The sequence below is a fragment of the Rhagoletis pomonella genome, unplaced genomic scaffold, assembly GCF_013731165.1.
Source record: "Rhagoletis pomonella isolate Grant_MI unplaced genomic scaffold, Rhpom_1.0 Rhpom_scaffold_00006, whole genome shotgun sequence".
Classification (NCBI taxonomy): domain Eukaryota; kingdom Metazoa; phylum Arthropoda; class Insecta; order Diptera; family Tephritidae; genus Rhagoletis; species Rhagoletis pomonella.
In genome coordinates, this window is record NW_023458560.1 from 33,043,218 (window position 1) to 33,067,211 (window position 23,994).

Sequence of the window (23,994 nt, forward strand, 5' to 3'; positions counted from 1 at the left end):
TAATGACTTTTGCTAAAATTTCAAAATCAAAAGTTATCAAAACAAATTCTATGGGACTGAGAAGTATTATTTTCTACTTTTTAGTCCATTTATAAAAGCGTTGTATATTAAAAAGTTTTTTTTATATTATTTATTTTCTACTTTTTAGTCCTGTCTGAATAAAATTTTGCAATAGATATTAAAATAATTCAACGATATTAATAGAAAGGTGCACACACATGCATTTACATATGTATGTACATACAAACGAGCACCAATTAATTTTATTTAAAGAAATGGCGTGTCGTCTATTTCCGCCGATATGCGTGTATAAACCCTCCTCAAAGTCTAGCCAAAAAGCCAGCAACTTACACAACAGGTTCCCCAGAGCAATTCGCTCGAGAAAGTGGTACCCGGTACACGTAATACGCGGCACACAGCACAACAATCCGCCAAAACAGGCAACCCGGCCCAAAATTACCACCGTAGAAGGCAGAAACCCCGAGCGGCAGTGCAGGAGCCCAAGAATTACCCTTAAAACGGCCACAGGAGCTTAAAAAGACCAACTGGTCCCCAACTGGTCCGAAGGTAAGTAGTTTCGGCCTAGTCCCAAACTGGTTCCCGGACTGGTTACCAACTGGTCCCACGAACTAGTTACCAACTGGTCCTAAAGTGGTTACCAACTGGGCCACCTATATCTCAAGTGGTCCACAAGTCACTTCACTTACAAAGCATTCGATTTAGTTGACAATAGTCAAACTAATTTTATTTAAAGAAATGGCGTGTCGTCTATTTCCGGTGTAGCAAACGTAGTACATAGGGCGACATCTAGATGTCATCTACCTCGCCCTATTCACTATGCTTTTTTATAGGAGCTTTTCAAAGCTTTGCTTTGGTGTCGGAACACAACATTGAAAGTTTCTGGATCCACAACATTGAAAGTTTCTGGAACACAACATTGCAAGTTGATAAAAGCGTTGTGAAAATCCTTACAGGAACATGCGGATAAACGAACACTCCTCCTTGGCATGGCAAACAAATTGTGTACCGTCATCACAGAAAAGTTGTAAGACATTATCATAAAAAAATAAATTTGAAACTCTTCCGTAACCAAAGTCATTCCCGCCTATGATAGATAACATTTAATATATATATATTGATAGAACACACACACTCATACACGCATCTAATATCTTTTTAATCTTTCGTTAAATGATATTATATATATATGTAAGTACATATTAATGGTTTATGCACTCCTTTGATTACTTACAGACTGCTATGTGTGTTGTTGGCATCACCCAGGTTCAATAAGGTATCATTTATTTCCACTATTAAAATATCGCCCGACTGTATTTCGGCTTCACCTTCCCACGAGACTAATAATGGCGAACAATCCGTGCCGCCATAAGGACAATTCTCGGAGGTCTGAAATGAAAACAAAAAAAACAAATATTGTGAAAAATTAATTAAAATGTGATAGTAAAAATTGTGATTGAATTAAGTGGCATAATATGTATGTATGTATATAGATCGATAGATAACTGTAGATGATGGAATTAAATGCTACGAATACTGAATTACTAAATTCAGTTGGGAGAGATACACATTGTTTTTAATAATTTAGTGTAACAATTTATAAATTATACAAAAAGTGCGGTGCTTTACTGCGAATGATTAAAGTGTTATTTTTTTTGGTACGTTTAGCGGTTTAAAGCTAGCAAAAATGTATGCAAGTAGGCTTAGGGTGGCAAGTGTTTGCCACGGGTAGCAAAATTTAATGCATCGACATTAAAATCGACAGTCGAAACTTCCAAAAAGACTTGGTTGAGACATTTCACTTTGGACGATGACTCCAACGGCTGTTCGATGACATCGTGAGGACAAATGTAGGCTTAACTACATTTGGTAACAGATACCCAATGGCTAGTACTGTCGTTCACTCTGCTACGATAGTGTATACCAAAGTAGAAGGCTGTCTCAGAATTGAAAAATTCATAATTAAATCCATTGTTTTGTGATATAAGGTAGCATGATAAAAAAATTACAAGGTAAACCATTGAGGGGCAGTCTGACGTTTGCAAGCAATATAATTTTAAACAACAATAATTGCGAGCAATTTAATTTTTTTATTTTCAATTTTATACGATTTTAAAATGCTTCCAAACGGCAGAAAAAAATCATGGCCTACGAATTGAGAAAATAATTTTACCTTGTAATTTTTTTTAATCATGGAAGGAAGCGTATTTTCTATTGGCCTTTGACAACAACAGAAGGTTTTGTCAAATTAATATTTTAATAAAAATACATTTGCCGTTCGCAGGCGGCGTAAAAATCAAGGTCCCTCCCCTTTGTGTGGCAACATCAAGGCGCACACCACAAATTGGAAAGGAGAAACTAGCCAAAAACTTAGCAAAAGTAAGTTAGTCAATAAGAAAAGACAGAGCGGTATTTGGTATGATGTACACGAAATGGCGAGACAGAAATCTTAGTTCCAGCTTAAATATTAGGTTTTCAAAAGGCAATGTGCTGTCCATGCTGCTATATAGCAGTTCCACCTGCAATTTCGCTACTGCGATGCTTTAGACTAACACATACTCCTAATTTGTTGGCCTACAACAGTCTCAAATGAGGAGTTGCTCAGGAAAGTTAACATGAAACCTCTTGACATCTGGATTCCGAGTAGGGTAACCTTTTCTGATTACCAGACCCCAAGATTGAAGGAAGAGAATTTTCGTTTTTCATTTTTGTCGGTTTCTTTAAAAAAAAGGGCGTCTCATCCTAGGCTTTCTGAACTTCTTCATTGGGCGTGGTTTTAGCGTGGCGGAACCCAAACCTAGCGAACGCGAAGTTTTACGCCTTATCACTTTAGCTCGCTCCCAAACGGGTGTTTGGTCGCTACCCAAAAGATACGTGGATATAAATATCCGGACGTTGTGAGCTGCGATTTGAACCATACGCACAAGTGTCACTTCTGGCGACTTCCAGGTGAATGGCAGTCAAAAGCTTTCCACTTCTGCGCACGGAACCATTCTCCAAACAGCTTCTAGACAATAGCATCGTATATACTTACAAGTATGGAATCCTATGCCCCTTTTTGTCTATTCTCTTTCTAACAACGGACGTGCCTGCCAAACAGCGGACGTGCCTGCCAAACTGAAAAGCATGATGGCGGCAGTGTTTGACAGGCACGTTCGACGATGCGAACGGCAATGGAAGGTAAGAAATGGAAGATGGATGACATGAGAATGAAATAATTATGAAATAGCAGAATGTCGAAGCAAAAACGAATTAGAGAAATGTGACCATGCGAATGACGTTAAATGAAAGAAATGTAAAATAGCGAAATGTCGAAATAGAAGAAATAGATGACAGGCTCGTATTCAAGGGTTTCGTGAAACAAAAAGTGTTGCTGTGTTGCGCCATAAAATATTTAAATACTTTTTTAATGTGGTTAAATTGAATCATACGCTTTTTTAATTAGTTGGCAAAAGTACATATTTCGCCAGCCAAAATATATATATGTACCTATGTATGTATATAGCGCGACGCTACAAGATTCATTTATAAAAACGGTATATGCTAATGACGTTATTCATAAAAAATAAAATAGATTTAAATAGCTCTGTACAGTGACATTTTTATAAAAAAATCGATTTCTTAATTTTTTATGAATTTGGGTAAAATATTTAAATTCACATTTTTAGTGCATTTTTTCCTATTTATTACTTTTAAAAATTTTATTTTCTTTAATAACCGTTTCACTGAGTTATACCACCCATCAAAAATCAAACTATTTTATAAGAAATGTATTGACCTTTTTACAACGGCATTTAAAGAATTTTTTGCTCAGATTGAAAAATTGCCTGCTTCTCACACTTCTGTGGTGCTTTTTATTGTAGTTATTATTCTGTTGACATCTAAATTTCCCTACATAGATTTTATGTGATTGCCGATAGATTGATTACCGGCATTTCCTCTGTGAACTTTTTTTAACTACATTCATAAAAAAATTACTAATTTTGGTTTCTTTTTTTCATCTTGAACTGGTACATATGTTTGTATATAAAATGCATTTAAAAACGTCATTTGCCCAATATGCACGATGCAGCGAACAAAGGTGGCACCGTCAGACATACCCCTACTTTGAATTTGTCGATTTTGATAATTCTGATCTAAAAGTAAACGACGTATCAGAAACTTTAAATGTACTGAAATTCACTTATACTTCCAGAAAAATCACCGCTTTTTCACATTTTCCTTATTAATTGTCATTGTAACTCATATATTTTTAGAATTCAGCGCAATTAAAACACGCTTACTATCGAAAAATTTATTATTGAGAAAATTGGCTGGTCTGATATTTTCTTTTAACATGCAATTCGGCTTTGTTTACTTTTTGTACAGAAATGTCATCGCCACTATGACGGGGCAATCTTGTACTCTTTCTTGTCAAATATGCATTTTGATGTAACTGCTATGAAGCTATGAATACTCATTAAAATCGTTTCAGTTCGTAATAAACGTACATTACATACTTGTAGTCTAAATCATGATAAAACATAGCAAGGTATAACCGTTCTCTCAATTTGTCGGCCATGATTTTTTTTGAAGTTTGAAAACATTTTAAAATCATATAAATGTGAAAATAAAAAAATGAAATTGTTCGAAATTGTTGTTGCTTGAGATTGAAAATGAAAATGTGTGTGTGAGTTTGTGAGTAAATTTAAAAATTAAATTGTTTGGAAACGTCAAGAATTTTAAAAGTGACTCTCAGCGGTTCTACCTTACTATATTTTTATCATGGTCTAAATATATTTTTTAATATGAACTAGCTTTTTTAATTCTAGAAAATATCAATAATCACAAGAATTATAAAAATTTCTCTTCAAAAGATACGTTTCAAAGCATCCCTGTTGATGTCATAATTCAAATAAAAATTTGAATAGAAATTTTGATGCAAACGATTTTCCTCGATATTCATCATACAAATTTCTTTATTCTTTATTTTCTTCCACGCAAATTTACCCATTACTTTAAATGGCTTTCATCTTTTTATTTTTGTAAAAAATAATATAAACATGTTGCTCTTGCCAGCTGCAATAGCTTCAATACACAACAAAAGTGTGAATACCCAGTGCCCAGCTTAGAACAAGAATCCTAGCATTTTGCCTCCCAAATGTTACCGTCTGGCCTCCTCAAGATCCATAATGCCTCCGGAGTTAGTCAACACAACGTAACCAAATTGACGAGAAGGCAGCAAGTTGTTGGTCCACTTCCAACCATTTCAACCAATTTATGCGATTTAATGGGCCTCATTCATAAAAAATGAGTCTAAGGTCAGACTCAATTTTTGCACTAAAGGGGTGAGCTTAAGCTCAAGAATTTGTACTGATAATCGAGTTGGAGCTTAAACTCATATTTAATGCATGAGGTCCAATATCTTTACTGCTACCTTGTGTTGCGTCCAGTAAATAGTGGCCAATTTTTACGAGTGCCTGTGGGCCTCTGCCAGTAGCTGCAGCTGCGGCGGCACGTGATTGTGGCATAACGTTGATGTAAGCGTAAAATCAAAAAAGGTTTGCTAAGGTTTTTCGGGCCGCTGCTTAGGCCACAATCGCAAATGCACCCACACATGCGTACGTGCTGCGTAGAGACGTAAATTATAGTTTTCCCCGAGCTCCAGTTTCTTATCGCACTATTATTTCCCTTATTACTTATAATTCTCTGCCACGATTTGCGCTGCTCGGGCCACGGCTGCTTGTACAAGAAAATAAACCATTTGTTTAAACGATGATCATCTTACTTGTCCGTATGTCGCTCTGGAAAGAAATATATATTAAATTATATGTTTTCTTAAAAATAAATGCAAATTTACCTTATTTTTCCACCGGCAGGCACGACAACGCAGCAATGACAACGAATTTCACACACATTGATGTATTTTAGCGCAAAACGATAAGTTTCACAAATATTTTAAATTATTGCCTGGAACATACACATTTATCGTTATTATTGGAAATGCAAGACTTGGCACGCATTTTTAATTTCTTTTTTATTGAATTCAAATGAATAAAAACACATTTTTCTAAAATATTTCTCAATTTACATTTTAAAGTTTTTTCTGAAACTTGAATGTAACTCTGTGCGGAGAATGAGAGAATTGAAAATCAGGTGATCTCAGCTGTTTTCAAATGTAAACAAACAAAATGGCGCTTTCCATACTTGTAAGCCTATACAATGGGCAATAGAATTTACGTGCTCGCTAAGGCAAGGCACGGTGTGCTTGGATAATGTTAAAACTAAAAGTCCTCACCCGTAAAATTTTTCTCCAAAATCCCATTTTGTCATCACAACCAAATAATTTAAACTAAAAATCGAAATCTTCGATCCATCGCAAACCACATTCATTAAACTAGATTGCAAAATAGTTTGCTCATGTTTTGTAGTGGTTATTATACTCGTTTTAAAGCTTGTAAAAATAACAGCAAAGTAGTATCTAAACCGTGATATAATTTTGTCGGTTTGCAAAAAATCGCAAAAAACGAACTGAATATGGCGGTTTCAGCTTCATACATAGCCTCTTCTCACACGTTCCTTCTTTGTTAACAGACATACACGTACACACTTGCGAACATTGGATGTCAAATCAATGTTGTCTTACCAAAAGCATATCATAATAACGGGAGATCATACCCTTAAAGGCAAATCCCGAATTCACCGGAAAAGTAGCAAATTAGTTGTAACACTACTGCCAACGGCTTCAGATCCTTTTCTTCGCCACCAAATTAGATTACCAACTTATGAACAAATTTCTATGGTTGCGAGTGTAGAAGACATATGGAACAAAAAAAATGAAGGAAAATTCTTACATGTATCGCATTATGTCGCTGCCACCACAAATATTCATATGATTTTCGTTAAAGAGTAGAATAATATGAATGATATTGTGGCGAGAAAAGTAAATATGCGAGAATCTGAGGTTACCAATTCAATATGTCGCGCATAAAAAGGATCAACTTAACATGAGCTGTCCTTTTTTGACATTCATTCGTACGCACAGTAAATGAGGGCAATGGAATGCGGTCTCCTTGTGTGCGCAATTTTTTTGATTATTTTCATTTACTTTTATTTTATTTTTTTGTGGTGATAAATATTTCCTTAGTCAACCCCAAAATTTGCATACCCTCGCAAAAGGTTTACGTATTTTCGCATAGATATTGGAGCAGTTTTCTAATACGAAAATAAACTGACCGGAAATTTGTAGAGTCTTCGTTCAAATTGCGTGCATGCACATACGCACTTACTTAGTTGCACTTTCATATGTTTGCACTCTTTGCACTCGTATGATGCTCTTCTCCATTATTATCCCTTAGCACACTTCAGCTTTCAGAACATTTTCAATTTTATTTACATACATGTTTCCTGCGTTCCACATTTTCGCCAACGCTTTTTTTTGTTATAGTGTAAGTGATTTTTGACCTGCCCGTTCTTATCGTCCAACAATCCTTTCTATGCGTCCATATGGCTGTTTGCTTTCGTGCTTAAGTGCCGTCTGCTCTCTATGGGATGTATTTGTAATTTTGTGCGTATGCTGCGTATAAGAAAAGGATTTAATATTCTCAGAAAATATCTTCCGCATTATCCAGTACTTATTGCAAACGCACACTCACGTTCTCAAGCATACTTTCATAGCCGGTAATGTTCATATCAATGTGTGACCGTTTTATGGAAATGATGTGAAGTGTCTTGGGTATGCTTTAAATTGGCTGTGATGCATATATAATTGTTCTATGCACTTATTTCGAATACAGATTTTTAGTAGATAATTGTTATGAGGAGAAGTAAAATAAAAACTAGTGAACCCCTACGTCGTTAAAAGAATAATTGGTCAAGAATTTGCACAATAGTAGAAAGGTGTGAGTGTGACTGCCTCTACACTTAGGCCACGGACAGGCCCATTGTGATGTCATATGCAATTCGTTCCCCAGTGATGTTGCGACGCTTACTCGTGATTAAACCATATCGTTGACGTAATGTACTTCGATAATGCTCTAAGACCGTATGGTGTTGTAGAGAGGGCTTTCCGAGCATCTGTAGTCATCTTCTGCTGAGTGCAGGGCATTGGCATATAAGGTGCTATACACTCTCCTCGTTATACTAGCAATTTCACAGAAGAAGAGGTTTCTCCTACGTCCGTTTGCTGCTAGCGTGGTACTGCTCCTAACATGTAGTTGAAAAGTGGACATTGGTAGAAAGCATGACGGCGGTCGTACCATTCCTTGCCAATTCGTCAGCTTTACAGTTTTCCTCAATATCTCGATGGCACCCATACAAGTTGTATTCTGTAATGCTGGGCCATCTTATTTAGAGATTGACGTAATTCAGTCAGAGACTTTGTGTTGTCGATGCATGCGTCTAGAGCTTTCAGGGCTGCTTGACTGCGAGAGCAGATGAAGACCTGTCTTTTATCATTCGGTCTTCTAAGAAGGTGCCGGGCGGCCTGCTGGTCAACGCCAACACCTCCGCCTGGTATACACTGCAGTGGTCGGCAAGCCGAAAAGATGTTTCTAGTTCCAGCTCCGAGATGAAATCTCCTCTTCGACCTTTCCTTAGAGTTTGGAGCTATCAGCGTTACGTATGTGGTAAGGCCTGGTGTACCAGTCGTTTCGATTTGCACCCTTTGACATTTATTTAAGCACTGTAGTCTTACTAAGGGTCCCATACTAGGCCCTCATATTAGGGCTCGTGGTACAAAATCGTACGAACAATGGCAGTGTAGATCCAGTGACCTACCCTAGGATAGAAGCTCCACGATACAGCAACCGCTTTTTTGCATGTGAAGAGCGCTGTGGTGGCTTTTTTGACGCACTCCATTTTGTTAGTACCCAAAGCAGCTTACTGTGAATCCTCAAGTTTAGGGGCTGGTTTCTCCAACTCAACTTAACTTAGTTTAGCCACTTTTTGGACTTAAGTCAAAAGTTAGCCTACGTTTTACACAGCTTATCCATGACTAAGTCAAGAAAATTGGCTTAACTAAGTTAAGTTGAGATGGAGAAACCAGCCCTAGGAGTGTAAGGGTCGGTTATTTGTAGGCATTCTGCCCGTTAGACGAAAGAGCTGGGTTAATTGAACACTACCTTGACTTCCGTCCAGATCCCGGGAATTTAATCGAATCTTAGGTAGCTGAAGAAGATGTTTCTTAGCCATGGTTTTCTACGTTCCCTAGACTGTCCTAACTGGATTGGATAAGTTCCATCTGGTCCTGACGACTTATAGGGCTTGAAATTAGATATCATGGACTAGCAAGTGTCTAAGCGTCAAATATTTATGATTGTTTTTCAGTTATCCCCAGTAACTTAAAAATGATCAGTCCCACGCCTCCGCCTTGACTTGCAGACTACTGGAGCTACATCCGCTAAACTTAAACGTATAATTCGTGATATTATTTATTAAGAGCGCATTCCACTTAAAACTGAAGTGTTTTTTTCTTTTTTAATTGAATTTAGTAATTAAATACAAATGCAAAATATTAGTAATTATAATAAGCAACATAAAAGCCGACCCACATTAACCATCAGCTTATTAATATTTTCCATTACCAGTATGTCTCCTCGTGGTGTTAATATTTGACCAGCGCGATTTGTCGCTCAATAACGAGTCGAAAAAGGGAGCATGCCTCGTCTACACTGCTTCGATTTACGGCTCTATTCTGTATCAGTTTTATATGGAAAAAATATAGGAAAAAGTTAAAATTTGTCAGTAAAAAATTTGTTTGTCACCGATACAGAATTGGGCTATTAGTTTAAGTTATTTTTGTACTACAGAAATTTGTATTACACTTAGTTGTAGTAATCGCTTTCATATTTCTCATCGTGCGTAATCATTATGGTAATGGTTATGGTATGGACATGTAGTGAATGGTAATGGCAGTGGAAGTGGAAATTGCAGCGGTAATAGTAATGGTAATAGTAATGGTAATGGTAACAGTAATGGTAATAGTAATAGTAATGGTAATATTAATGGCTTTGGTATTAGTTATGGTGGTAGTATAAGTAATGGAGCTGGTAGTGGTAATGCCAGTGGTTATGGTAATGGATTTTAGTAATGGTACAAGTAATGGTAATGGTATCTGTCTTCGTACTTCGACTCCGTATTCGCACGTCTACGTGTTCGTCTAAGTTTTCGGTTTTTGTCTTCGCGTTTGTCTTCACATTCGTCTTCGTCTATGCGTACGTCTTCGTGTTGACCTTGGTGTCAGTGTTCGTCTTCGTATTTGTATTCGCCTTGAAATACATCTTTGTGTTTGTATACGGCTTGGTATTCAACTCTGAATTCGTCTTAATTTTGGTCTTCGTACTCGTCTTAGTCTTTGCCTTCGAATTCCTCTTCGGATCCGTTTTTGTCTTTTTATTATTCGAAAAAATATTATACAAATTTTGTCACTTTTAAACAGGGTACGAAAATAAACTATATTGTACGTTACTATTTCGTTTCGTTTATTACTTCAACAGTTCCGTACAATACAGAAATAAAACGGCTGAGTTCATTTTGACGATTGTACACTACAGTCTTTTAGTAGTTGTAAACGAAACAATAACCGAAATGAATCGAACAAAGAAATAGATACATAAACTAAACACAAAACGAATGGCTGGAACGAAGGAGTATGATCTAGTATTTTACATTTACTAATATTATAAATGTCAAAATTTTTGAAATGTGACACGTAGATGGCTTACTGCCTGGATTAACATAAAGGATAATTTTTTTCCAGTAGGTTCGGAAATTTTGGTCCGATCTACTTGGCACGTTTACATACATATGTATGTCACTTTTTTGTTTTATATAATTTTCATATATTTGTAAATGAATACTTTTAAGATGCCGTTCTAAATTTCCAGCGTGCTCGTATAAAATCTTTCCAAAGCATTTTCCCATTTTACACACAGCTTTGTCTAACTTCGTCCCAAAGAGATCACGCAATGTATTATTTCTAGGACGCGGCATTTTTTTTAACTTATAGCCAGTTTTCCGAAACAAATTCAAATGAAGAATTATTTTTATGCCCGAGCGCGATAACTCGAGCTAAAATTACGAAATTCTTGAAACTTCGATATTTCGAAATTTAAGGACGCTAATTTACTCAAAATTGATACTAACAACAATCCCTTGAAAATAAGTAACATTATTATAGAATTTCAGAAAGTGGCCGTGATACCGCCCACATCTGACTATATAAGTTTATCTCATTAAGTATTACTGAACATACTATCGAAAATGTTAGAAATTGGGGTAAACGAATAGTGGTTACCATCTACCGGCAGTTTTCAGAAAGGTGAAAAACTATATTTAATACTTGCGCCAGGTATTTAATGTTCGGCTCCACCTGAACTTAGAGTTTTTTACTTGTTTTTATTTGAATTTAGTTTGAAAATTGACAGAAAGAAAACATAATTGTTTACTTAATTGAAACGTTTACATATATAACTTACTCGATGGTAGAATTTTCACAAACGAAAAGTAAATGTTTCTCGTTTGGGAAAAGAACAATGAAACTTACTATTTGCTTCTGACTATGTACAAAACCGTACAAAACCAAATATGGTACGATGATCGATGAGCCAATGGCAATTGTTTTGTACGGTTTATTTTCGTACCCTGCTTTTAAACGTCTTCAAGAAAGGAGAAGGTTATCAAATTGGTCGGAATATTTTCTTAAGTAGGTTACCGCATAACTTTGGACCACGTTAACCGATTTCGATAATTCTCTTTCTATCAGAAAGGTGGTACCTAAAGGGTGGTCCCATACTTATTGGTTTAGATCCGATCATTGGATTATGAAGAAATTAAAGGTACTCCCGAATTTTTATGTGAGAATTGAAGTCGGTTATGTTTTTTGCTTAAACATTTTTTGTTCATTAAAGCAAACAAAAGCAAAATCATGCGAGCCAAGGCACATTGAACAGGTAGTATCAAGGCACATTAAACAGGTAGTATCAGTAGAGCAAAAACAACATTTGCGTGTATTTTGTTGTTGCTTCTGGTATCGAAAGTGTCAAAAACTGTTCTGAATTTTTTCTTTTAAATCAAAGCGTGCCATGTGAAATACAAAAAATTATAAAAAATAAAAAATTGAAATTGGAAAAAATAAAAATTGATGCAACTTTCTTTCCTAGTAAATTTGTTTGCTTCTCGAAGCATTGATCCATCCTTTGCAAGGCCCAGTAATCAGCGGTTGTGCTGCTGAGTTGGGCGAACGTTCCAAAAGCTGCTATTCAATCGCTTGTTTTGTATGGAAAAAGGTTTCACATGCAAATGGATTTTAACAATTCAGAATTTTTGTGAGAAAAAATTAAAAATATTTGACATTTTCTAGACCAAATAATTTGAAAATGAATCAAATCAGCTGCTCTACTGATACTACCTGTTCAATGTACCTTGGGTAGTATCAATAAAGTAGCTGATTTGATTTTTTTCAAATTTTTTGGTCACGAAAATGTCAAATATTTAAAATTTTTTCTCACAAATATTCTAAGTTGTTAAAATCTATTTGCATGGGAAACCTTTTTCCATACAAAAGAGGCGATAGCAGCGTTTGGAACGTTCGCCCAACTCAACCGCACAACCGCTGATTATTGGGCCTTGCAAAGGATGGATCAATGCTTCGAGAGGCAAACCAATTTACTAAGAAGGAAAGTTAAAAAACCGCTCCTTGTACACAAGAATATTTCGTTTAATCTAATAAAGTTCCGCTATTGAACCTGTATTCTGTAAAATCTAGTTGCCAGAGCATTAAAAAGTCTTAAAATTGATCCTAAAATAAGCCAATATTACGCGAAATTTTCGCGACAGAAAACGAAATGATGACTCACGAAAATGTATGTATGTATATATTGCGGAATATTTTAAGAAAATCATTTTAATAATTCATGCTCAGTAACAGTGATGGGCAAAATTATATTTACTAAGTATTAAGTACTAAGTACAAAAGTATTTAGGTATTTTGTGTTGTTGTAAATACCAAAGTACTATTTACTTAGGTATTTAGGAGCTGCTAAATACTCAAGCTTTTCTTACTTTAATATCTAATAGCTCCTAAATACCTAAATATTTTTTACTTGGGTATTTAGCAGCTCCTAAATACCTAAGTTCCTTTACTTGAATATTTAGTCATCTCAAAATACTAAGTATTTATGTATTTAGTACCCAAAGTGGTACTTTAAGTACAAAAGTATTTAGGTGTGCCCATCACTGCTCAGTAAGCGTTTTAGTGAAGCTGTAAAAATTACAACCACGAAGTCTGAGCATGGTATCCATACCGAAACGTAAGACATATTCTCCGTCTAAAAATGCGTGATTTACTAGCTTTTAATTAATACGAACATTTTCAAAGTTCTTTTCCCCTACCAAAATAACTGCGAAATCAATACAAACAAACAAATGTACATATGTATATACTATGTATGTATATGAAAATATTATCCAGCCCATGATAAAAACATAGCAAGGTAGAACCGTTCTCTCAATTTGTCGGCCATGATTTTTTTTTTGAAGTTTGCCAACATTTTAAAATCATATAAAAGTGAAAATAAAAAATTGAAATTGTTCGAAATTGTTGTTGCTTGAGATTGAAAATGAAAATGTGTGTGTGAGTTTGTGAGTAAATTTAAAAATTAAATTGTTTGGAAACGTCAAGAATTTTAAAAGTGACTCTCAGCGGTTCTACCTTACTATATTTTTATCATGATCCAGCCTTCTCTACATTTATTGAATTTTAGTGAAATATTTGAATGCTCTTTTCCTTATGACAAACGAATGAAAGCTTAAATGGCTGGTTTCCGCTTTTTTGATCACTCAAATAAAAATTTCTCTTTCACTTTTACTTCATAGAATTTCTTAACTAGCAACAAAAATTTGTGCCAATTGTACTGACCTCTTTCATATTTCATTTTACACATTTCACTATACACAGCATCTATTGTGTATTCTTGCTATGTTAAAAATGTATGCGTGTGCTTGACATATGCAAGTTTGTATTTTTATTTTATTGCTAAGGGCAGTTTGTTTGATTGCTGGAGCGTTGAATACTTTTTAATTAACAGCAATCTTATGTTGACCTCCACCCTTTCAGTGTGTAAGCTATGTATATTGTTGAGTAGCATAGCAGCTGTTGTTGATTTACTTTATTGACCGAGATGCATGCTATACACATTTATATACATACAATTCATATGTATATATTAGAGTGGTTCATAAAAACACTCTTTTCGGAAATTCATAAACTCTACATCAGAATATTGTTATTTGTGATAAAAAGAAACACGTATCAGGCTGGTCGGTTTTTTATAAAAACGCTGATGTTCTCAATTTTTTATATTCGTGACATGTTAAAATGCAGCTGAAAACTTGGTTTTTACATATAATTACTCTGATATTATTGGAGAACATTCCCTTAATTATACACCTGTCTTGGACAGTTAGAATGGGCCTAGTTCCCGAAAATATGCTCTCGAAAAGAGACTAGTAAAATTAAAACGTTGACACTGAACGATTTACGCATTGTCATGGGTTGGAACTTGTTACCAGAGGGTTTCTGGGGTTACTAATTAGTGATCTGAAGTCAATTTCGAAATTCAAAATGGCGGTCCATTTTTTTTTTAAATGATTGGATTTGTTCGAAACCCGGCACTCGAGAGATTTGTGGTCGCCGATCAATTTTTCTTAAATTCAAAATGGCGGATCCAATATGGCGATCAAATTGAAAAAAAATTACTAAAATTAAAACGTTGATACTGAACGTTTTAAACATTATCAAGGGTTAAAACTCGTTTCCAGTGGGTTTCTGAGCTTTCTGATTATGAATCTTGTGTCAGATTTTCAAAATTCAAAATGGTGGATCCAAAATGGCGACCAAGTTAAAAAAAAATTATTGGATTTGTTTCAAACTCATAACCGCCATTTTGAATTTTGAAAATCTGACATCAGATTCGTAATCAGCAACCCCAGAAACCCACTGGAAACGAGTTTCAACCCTTGAGAATGTTTAAAACGTTCAGTATCAACGTTTTAGGTTTAGTATTTTTTTAATTTGATCACCATTTTGGATCCGCCATTTTGAATTTTGAAAAACTGACTTCAGATTCCTAATTAGCAAACCCAGAAACCCCTCGGTAACAAGTTCCAAGCCATGACAACACGTAAGTCCGTTCAGTATCAACGTTTTAATTTTACTAGTCTCTTTTCGAGAGCATATTTTCGGGCACTAGGCCCATTCTAACTGTCCAAGACAGGTATGTAAATAATTTAAGGAATGTTCCCCAATAATACCAGAGTAATTATGTGTAAAAACCACATTTTAAGCTGCATTTTAACATGTCAAGAAAATAAAAAATTGAGAATATCAGCGTTTTTAATAAAAACCGATCAGCGCGACTCCAAGAAAACTTTTTTTTCAAACTAAAAAAACACGTTTCTCTTTTTTTATCATAAATAACAATAATTTGAGGTAGCGTTTATGAATTTCCAAAAAAAAAATTTTTTAAACCACTCTAGTATATATGCAGGATAAGTTTATGTATACATATGTAAGAGTAGGTGGATTTAACCGTTTTTGTACAAACATTCATACGTCTGTTTAGAGTAAGCCTTAGATTTGGGTTATACTGTATGGTTTTAAGGCGGCTTTGACATTTTTAGGTGTTTTAAAATTATGTACGTGTTTGTGATGTTAATGGGAAGATAAAGCATGTCAGTCATTAACTTTTAATTCGAATGGCCACTATCAAAAGCGAGACCAATGCCAACCAACAACAATATCCATTTGTGTTGGACTCTGTTTTCTTGTGAAATATTGCTTGCTAGATTCGTACTTAATTTATATTTATGTACATATGTATATACCTTAGAAAGTAAATCTCGTAAACTTAACGATTTTTCTCTTTTAAATTATCTGCAAATGCGAAATGTTTCTAGCAATAATTGTACTCAGAATTTTGAGCGCGATTTTTTCAAGTTGCGTTTAAAATTTATCTGCGATTTAAATATAAAAATTTTTTCAAAACAACATATGTGTTTAATATTTTTCATTATTTCTGTTGCTAGAAAAAGTACCTTGCTACTCTGTACATTTTCTTGAATAAATAAATATACGAGCCTATTTTGCCTGGGAGCCGCATACTGATTTAAGAAATTTTGATATGTCGAAGACAATTTCATTTCTATTTGTACGTCAGTTGCAGATAGGCCTTAAAGCACAGATAAATTTAAAAGTTATTTGAGAAACCGGCCCTTAATAAAGTTATGACGTTTACTTATAACGTAACGTCAAAGGGGTTTACCTATCTAGGATTAATACGCTAAGCCAAATTTTGTCCGTCCGATTTTGAAACTAAAAACCAGGGACCGAGACCGCGTTCTTGGCTTGGTTTAGTTCTGCAAGAGAATGAAACGTAATGTCAATAAAGTTACCACAAAAGAACCGAACGGCAACAAAAGTAGTGAAAGCAGTTTGAACGGCAAAAAATGTAAACAAAACGTTCGGGAACGTTTCCTTAAAGAACAAAATGCGAACAAAACTCTCGGAACGTTCTAAGGAAGAAAATAATGCGAACGAAACTTTCGGGAACGTTCTTAAAGAGGATCAAATAAGAACAAAAGTCTGGGGAACGTTATGTTAGAGAACAAAACGAGAAGGAAATTTTTGGAACTTAACGTTAAAAAATCGTTTCAGTGAGAACCATGATTGTCAATTTTTAGCCAGAGGAAAGCTGGATAATTTCAACTTCCAGATCTTTTATCATTAATAAAAATAAAATTAAAACAAAAGCAGTATAACAAAAAAAAATTCAAAGAAAAAAATTAAGTAGGCCAACTCAGTACTTCATAATACGAACAAACCGAATTTCAAGTTGACATCACTAAAACAACGAAGTTAACGTAAGTCGACTAAAATGGGTATGTATGGGGTGTATGGGTATGTGGCTATATCACCACTAGACACGAATAAAGGTGCGCTATTGTTTTGACGGCGAAAAGGGACGCATTGACGAAAGAAGACGCGTAAAAAACATAGTTCACCGCCAAAATAAGTTTAAGCGTCTTTCTACGCCGTCGACTACGTTTGGGCGCCTTCCTTCGCTGAAGTTTCTTCGCGGTCAACTTTACGCCTTTATGCGTGTCTAGTGACGATATGATATAGTGCCTCGAACCGAACAAAATTTAGCAGGACAACTTAGAAGTCTATAATACACATCTAAACCGAATTTCATGTTGATATCTTTTATATTTAGATTTGTTGTCCATAGTACAATGTGCGCTTCAGTTAAAGCAGAAATTACTAAATTTTTCGTATGTTTTAAAACCGTTTTTGCTTCCGTCCGGCCCAATTTCCGGTTCTGTAGAAAGCATTTTCGGTTTAATTGGATTGGTTTTTCAGTTCTTTGGACTAATTTTTGGGTTTTTCTGAGAAAATTTTTTGGTTCTTCTAAACCGGTTTTTGGATCTCTTGGAATCGCGCTTCGGCTCTTTTGGAACTAAGTTTTTGATCTCTGGGAAGCGTTCTACGGTTCTTCTGTAACCTTTTTTCTGTTTTTTTTTTTAAAAGCAAGTTTTGGTTCCTTTAGACCCCTTTGTAGGTGGGATATGAGGAATATAACAAATCTACACAAAACATGCAATAAAATACGAAAGCAATTGTTCTACTCACCACAATGGGTAGCAAAAGTTCATGCGTCTCATTGCCTCGCCACATATGCGAATCGCTCGGCACGTTTTGTAGCTCACATTCGAGTGAGTTGATTTTCTCTTGCAAAGGACTAAGTATGCGTGGCCGGCCAATTGGCTTTGAGGGGAATTTAGTGAGATTTGTGGTGCTGCTGGGGGTAGTGGTGTGGTGCGATGAGGAAAATATTGTGCCGGCGATGGTGGTGGTGCTGCTGATGGCAGCAGTGGTGCCATGCGGTTGGCTTAAATGCGCCAATGCCTGCTTCTTCTTTTTCGGATGCAGCTGTGGATATGGGTAAATAAGCGGCGAAGGAGTTGTTGGGTCATCTAAGGCTAATTTTGAAGTCACTACTCTTGCAAGCTCGCTGTTTGTGCTCACTGTTGTAGCAAGTGGTATTTTAGTTGTTGTTGTTGTGGTTGTCGTTGTTGCTGTTGTAGGTGTCAGTTTAGTACGCTTTACATGCACAATGCCAGCACCAACGAAATTAACCCATTTTGCTTGAGTTGGCCTCACTTGCTCTTCCGTAATTGTGCTGCTACTGCTGCTGCTGTCAATATTGCCAACAGCTGCACTCGAAGCAACGGCTGTTAGTGTGAGTGTGGGCGTGGTTGTGTGCGTGTGCGTGTACGTGACGACAACATTGCTTTTACGACGTTGCGACATAATGTCAAAAGTTTTGCCACTTGCAACCAAATCAACTTTGCCCGCAGCAGTGATGTCAAGCGCGCTAAACTTCTTTGCTGTCGCGCTGCCACTTACATGACTACTGGATGATGGCGCATGCAAGTTGAGTTGACTGCCATTTCGGTTGTTTGTTGTCGTTCTACTTGTGCTAGCTTGTTGTGGTGGTGATGGTGGTGATGTGGCTGCTGTGAGCATATTTGTGATCGACTTGTTCACACCCCTTGTGCCATTGGCGTTTGTCGACGGCAACAGCATCGACTTGAGCAGCAATTTAGCGCGTTGCAATTCTTTTTGGTACTTCTTAGTTGGCTTGTCGACGTCGGATTGTAGTGACGGGAAGCGCTCTGCACTGGCGGTACTTGCTGCTGCATCAAACAGCTGCGATGGCTTGCCAAGTAATGCATTTTGCTGCTGCTGCTGATGCTGTACACGCTGACGCTGTGGTTGCCCTAGCTCCGCCTTTTCCACGCTTTGTGCTGTCTGTTTGATGCCACTTTTTGTTGCTTCACTTGCATCGCCTTCTTTATCCTCGCTTGTGCCACCACTACCGCCGTTAGCATCGCCACGCTGCGAATTCATGTTCACTACTTCCCCCATAATTGGTTTGCTTGGCTCTGCGACTTGCGCATTCTGTAAAGTTTCCAACTTTGTGTTTTGGTGCAGTGCAAATCTGCTTGCCGCCGTGTTGTTAGTAGTCCGTGTTGTTGCTGCGCTGTGTGTGATTGTCGGTTGTTGTGGTGGCGTTCCTGCTGCGCCTGCCATTGCCTGCTCCATCTTGGCTTTCGCCTTCAGTCGCTTGCGATTGTGTTGCATCATTTCGTTGTAGAGCTCTTTGCTGTTGTAGAATTTTGTTGTCGAAAATTCCGGATGTGCGCCAAGTGCAGCTCGCATTGCGCCACCGCCACCACTCTCAGTGCCACTATTTGTGTCGGCTTCGCCTTGTGCTTGTGTAGCACCGCCGCCGCCACCTGTATTGAACTTTGTATTGGCAAAATCGACATGTGGCATTGTGAGTGTATCACTGGCGCTAGCGCTGGCTGCGCGATGCATAGGAAAGTCAAAACTTTTCTTCACGCGCCGCTCAATGAAATCGTGTTGCGGCGGCAAACGTTGCGAGTTGTTGCTGCTACGCTTTTTGTCCTCGTTATTCTTATTGCTTGCGTATTTATTTTTAATACTTTGGGGCGGTTGAATTTTGTGGTTCACACTATAGCTCGATTTTGCGTTTGTCAGCTGTCCCACACTGCCTGGTGCTGTGGTGTTGCTAGTCGCGACTGCACTTTCTTTACTCTCAGGCCCAGCTGCTGTGCCTTCAATTGCCACAGCTGTTGCAGCTCCCGTTGCCAGCCCCGTCACCGCCACTACCGCCGGCGCAAACTCATTCAAGCGAAACTTTTGCTCGATTTCCGTAATGACACCATCCTGTTCGGCCAGGACTTTTCCGGTGAAATCAGTAATATCATCTGGCTGCCTCGGTGGCGCTGTCCCTGCCCTGTCCGTCCCTGCTCCCTCTTTACTTTTCTCCTCTACGCTTTTTGTCAACATGATTGGCCTACGATTGACGCTCCGATGCGCGGCCAGACTATTGATGTTATCGTAACGCTGTACTATGTTGTCGACTGTATCCACTTCATTTGGCAATAAATTCTGTTGCTGTCGCTGGGTGATTTGCCCACCATCCGCTGGTAAATATACTACTTTTTCCTCTACCGCGTGCGCCTTCGCATTTCCATACCACTCCACAGCTGTTGGCTCTACTTGCGGCCCCTGCTCGTTGTCGTCGCCCTTCTCCACAGCTTTATACACTGTGCGCTCCTTTAATAACTTCGCATTGGAGTCACGTATAATTGGATTGAAATCCTCCATTTTCATCGGATATACATCAACTATATTGAGAGCGGGTGGTGTAGCATGTGGCGCTTGCAATGGACCACCCACCGTGAATGCCGGCGTTGTGTACTTGGTGTGGTCACTCTGTTGCTGTTGCTCTTCTTGTTCTTTATTGTTTTTTATCTGCTTGTTGCTCATGCTTTTGCCACTGCTATTTCTGCTTCTTCTACCCAGCCTATCCAGCTGGCTTGCGGTGTGTTCATTGTCCTGCTGCACCTGCCGGTTTTCCATACCATTGTTCGCTTGCTGCTCGCGGCGTAATTGGATTCGTTGCTGTTGTTGTTTTTGCTGTTGTGCAGGCTTCTGCTCACTCCTCTGCTGTTCGCTATTATGTTCATCCAATGTTGACAGCTTTTCCGCGCTGGTTTGTTGTTCAAGTTGGCCTAGGTCCGCTGCGCGCTCACCTTCCACTTGCATGTTTGGTATTATATCGGTGGCTGTTATTTCTGGATCTCCATTGTCCGCGCCCAGCTGCCGCACCCCACTTTGCTGCTGCTCCGCACTACGTCCGTTGTACTCGTCAGTTACAATTTCAGCCAATTTAATGCGGTATAGGCCATTCTTTAGCTTCTGCTGCTCGGTATTCATGCCGTTCATGGCTTGTTGTGCGCCTGCTGCATGCTCGCTGGTTGTTCGCTGTGTAGTTTGTGACTTTGTGACAATTGCTTTTGTTGTACCGGGTTCGTAAAGCTCTTCCTCCTGCCGATTTGAGCTCGCCTCCACTTCTGGCCAACCTGCTTTTTGTGCTTCATCGAGTGGTTTATTCGCTCGAACTGCTTCACTATTTTGCTTTATTTCCATTTGGTTTTGTGTAACTTCCTCCCTCCTACTGTCGTCAATAATCCCGCCTGCTTGCTGATCGATTTCCCTCCGAACTCCACGCCCACCATCAGCAACATTAGTTTCTGTTACAGTTTTCTCCTCCCCCTTTGCAAGCCTCACGCTCCGCTCGTTCGAGCTTTTTGTGCTCTGTTCGTTTACAATTTTGATGATTTGCCTTTCTGCCTCATTTCCGTCCTGCTGCGGAACGAACTCTCCTGCTCCTGCGCCACTGCCCGCAGCACTTTTGCCTGACGCAAGTGTATTCGCATGTGATTTACTTTCAAAATTCACAGTTAGTACTTCCGTAATTTTCGTTGCTGGCTCGCCTGCTATTGCACTAGTAGTTGCTGTGTGGGCGTGCGTGCCCGACCGCACCATTGCTGCTGCATTAATTTTGGTTGTCATTGATGTTGCTTTTGCTGTTGGCTCTTCCTGCCCACCATTATTTTCGCTAAAAGGAAACCCCTCCTTTTTTACTGCGATTTCCTTATCCTTTTGCGTTTGTGTAGCTTTATGTTGTTGTTGTTGTTGTCGCTTTGCTTGCTCATACATTGCTGTTAGCGTCACCACTGCAACTCCTGCTGGTGTTTCTGGTATTGCGGTGCTCAAAACCCGTTCGTCCGCATCGTTTGTTGCCGTTAATGTTGTAGGCGCATTTGAGGATGCTAATGTCACGGTTATAGCTGCTGTCGCTGTTGTGGTAGCTGTTAGTGTTTGTGTTGCCGCCGCCACTGTTTTTGCTTCAGTGCTTTGACTCGCTGCCATGGTCGCCCGCGCCACAGCTTCTACCGTCGCACCCACTATCGTCGTCCTTGGAGTCGTCGTTGCGCCAGTCGCTTGCTGTTGTCCTGATTCGGCGAAACCATTTGCGTCAGCAAACACCAACAACACTGGCGCTATTACAAATGCCAATATGTAGAATTTTTGCATTTTTGCGAATATTTCCGCCGAATTTCGGTTGTGTTGCTAAAGTTTTTTTTTTTAATTTTTTTTTCTAGTTGCTGCTGCTTCAGCTGCGTGTTTTTGCTATTTCAGCACTTCCTGTTTTCTCACACTTCCTGTTGTTCCGCTGTCCGCCGACTAGTTGGCGCTCTGCTGCACCTCACTTCGTTCTAATTTCCACCTCTCTCACCCGGCGCACTGAACCACTCTCTCTTTATCTCTCTCACTCTGGTTGATTTACTTCCGTTACTGGTTATGCCCCACTGTTTTAGTGCCCAACAAATGCAATGACGTTTTCGTTTCGTTTTCCTTTGCTTCAGCAGATTTTAAAGCACTTGTTGTTGCGATTGTATTGTTGTTGTTTTCGTTTTAAATACTGCATTTGTTACCTGTGCTTGTGAACCATTCCTTTTTACCATTAAGTTTTCGCATGAGATTGTTTTATGGGTGCTCTTTATATCACCTGAAAGGGAAAGAAAAAAGCAGTAATAAATTATTGCCAAGTCAAGTAATTGCATTGTACTTTTAACATTTACGTAACTTGTTTGTGTGTTTATGCCTGCACTTATGTTGCAATTTATTGATTTTCGTGCTGCCAACCGTAAAGGTAAACAAATACGAAGAGACTTCTAGCTTGCAAGAAGTGGTTTCTAGAAAGTTTTCTATAACTTTCAAAAAAGTTCTTTGGCGATAATGGTATGAATCCAATTTCGAGTAAAAATAAATTTTTGAGAACCCATAAAATTGTTGTTGTTGTGGAACGAACAAATTGAAAATACTCGCAATACTTTTAGAAAAACCTTCAACCAGGCTACTCTATCTGGTAGTGAGGTACACTAGACGACAAATGAAAGTGCACACCTTGTTCTAATATTATATGTATACCCAATTACTTTCATGAAAATTTGTTTTGAATTAATTATTTATGAATATACTAGCAATTACCCGGCGTGCTTCGCTGCTCCTTAAATGTATTTTTGTGTTGTAACTCTCCCCCTAAGCTCTTATGGCCTCATTTACAAAATATTTTTAAAGAACTTTATGAAGTTAGATTTAAAAAAAAAATCGATCTATGAAGCATTGTTTATTTATTTTTTTTTGAGTTAATATATTTTCGAAGGTAATTAGAAAATATGTAAAGAACCGACTTTCTCTTGGAAATTTAATTTATAATCTTATAACTGGAGTCTACTATCGCACCCTTTCCTCAAACGTGTATTGATTCAATATTCAAATAACGTATATTTATATAATTTGAAAAAATCTCCCTACTATACAAATATGTACAGCAATATTAACTAATATTTTCAAATATTGTGAGAGGGAGTAACAAAACAAAATTACTTTTAAGGCGCAGCGAAGCACGCCGGGTATTCGCTAGTGTCACATGAAATTAACTGAGCAAAGTACAATGAATAGCTGTTAAACAATGTTTCACGCACCGACACCATCTACTTTAAATGAAACATACTTATTTTCGTGAGGGATACTCACACACCATATACTTTTCTATTGAAATTTTTCCTGAATTTTCTTAGCTATAAACCTCCAACGAATGCAAAACCGTGGAAATCGGTTCGTGCGTTCTGGAGTTATAGCGTCAGGAAGGAAACCCTACTTATTTTTATATTAATTTTTATATTAAAGAAGATTAAAGAACTGTCCGCATTACACAATTTTATTTTTCACAAAAACGGTATTCATGAATTTTTTAATTTTTTTTTATTTGCTTCCGCATATTTTTGACATAACAGCTTTCATTTTATGCCCATATTAAACAAATACAGCCTAAGTTTGCCCGGGTCCACGTTTTGGTCTGTATCTCGAGACCCTAGTCACCCAGCTATATGAAAAGTGCTCAATCTTAAAGCATTCATGAACAGCTTTCATTTGATACCCACATTGAACAAATACACCCAAGGTTACCCAGGTCCACGTTTTGGTCTATATCT

General features: G+C 37.7%; 1 protein-coding gene and 2 long non-coding RNA genes across 3 annotated transcripts in view; 1 reads left to right on the forward strand and 2 right to left on the reverse strand.

Annotated features, from left to right (window-relative positions):
* The window catches only part of LOC118741875, a gene marked incomplete at its 5' end in the record, with an annotated part of 252,561 nt that overhangs the window by 38,138 nt on the left and 190,429 nt on the right, over positions 1-23,994 (forward strand). The gene's annotated exons all lie outside the window — the stretch shown is intronic.
* LOC118740600 lies at positions 5,015-5,887 on the reverse strand. Its single transcript, XR_004993165.1, has 2 exons — positions 5,858-5,887; positions 5,015-5,801 (listed from the first exon to the last, which is right to left on the reverse strand). It is a non-coding gene; the product is annotated as an uncharacterized LOC118740600 (long non-coding RNA).
* LOC118740599 overlaps positions 22,088-23,994 on the reverse strand; it is a 34,056-nt gene continuing 32,149 nt past the window's right edge. Inside the window, exon 2 of the long non-coding RNA XR_004993164.1 lies at positions 22,088-22,505. This is a non-coding gene — a long non-coding RNA (uncharacterized LOC118740599). The remainder of the gene's footprint in view (positions 22,506-23,994) is intronic.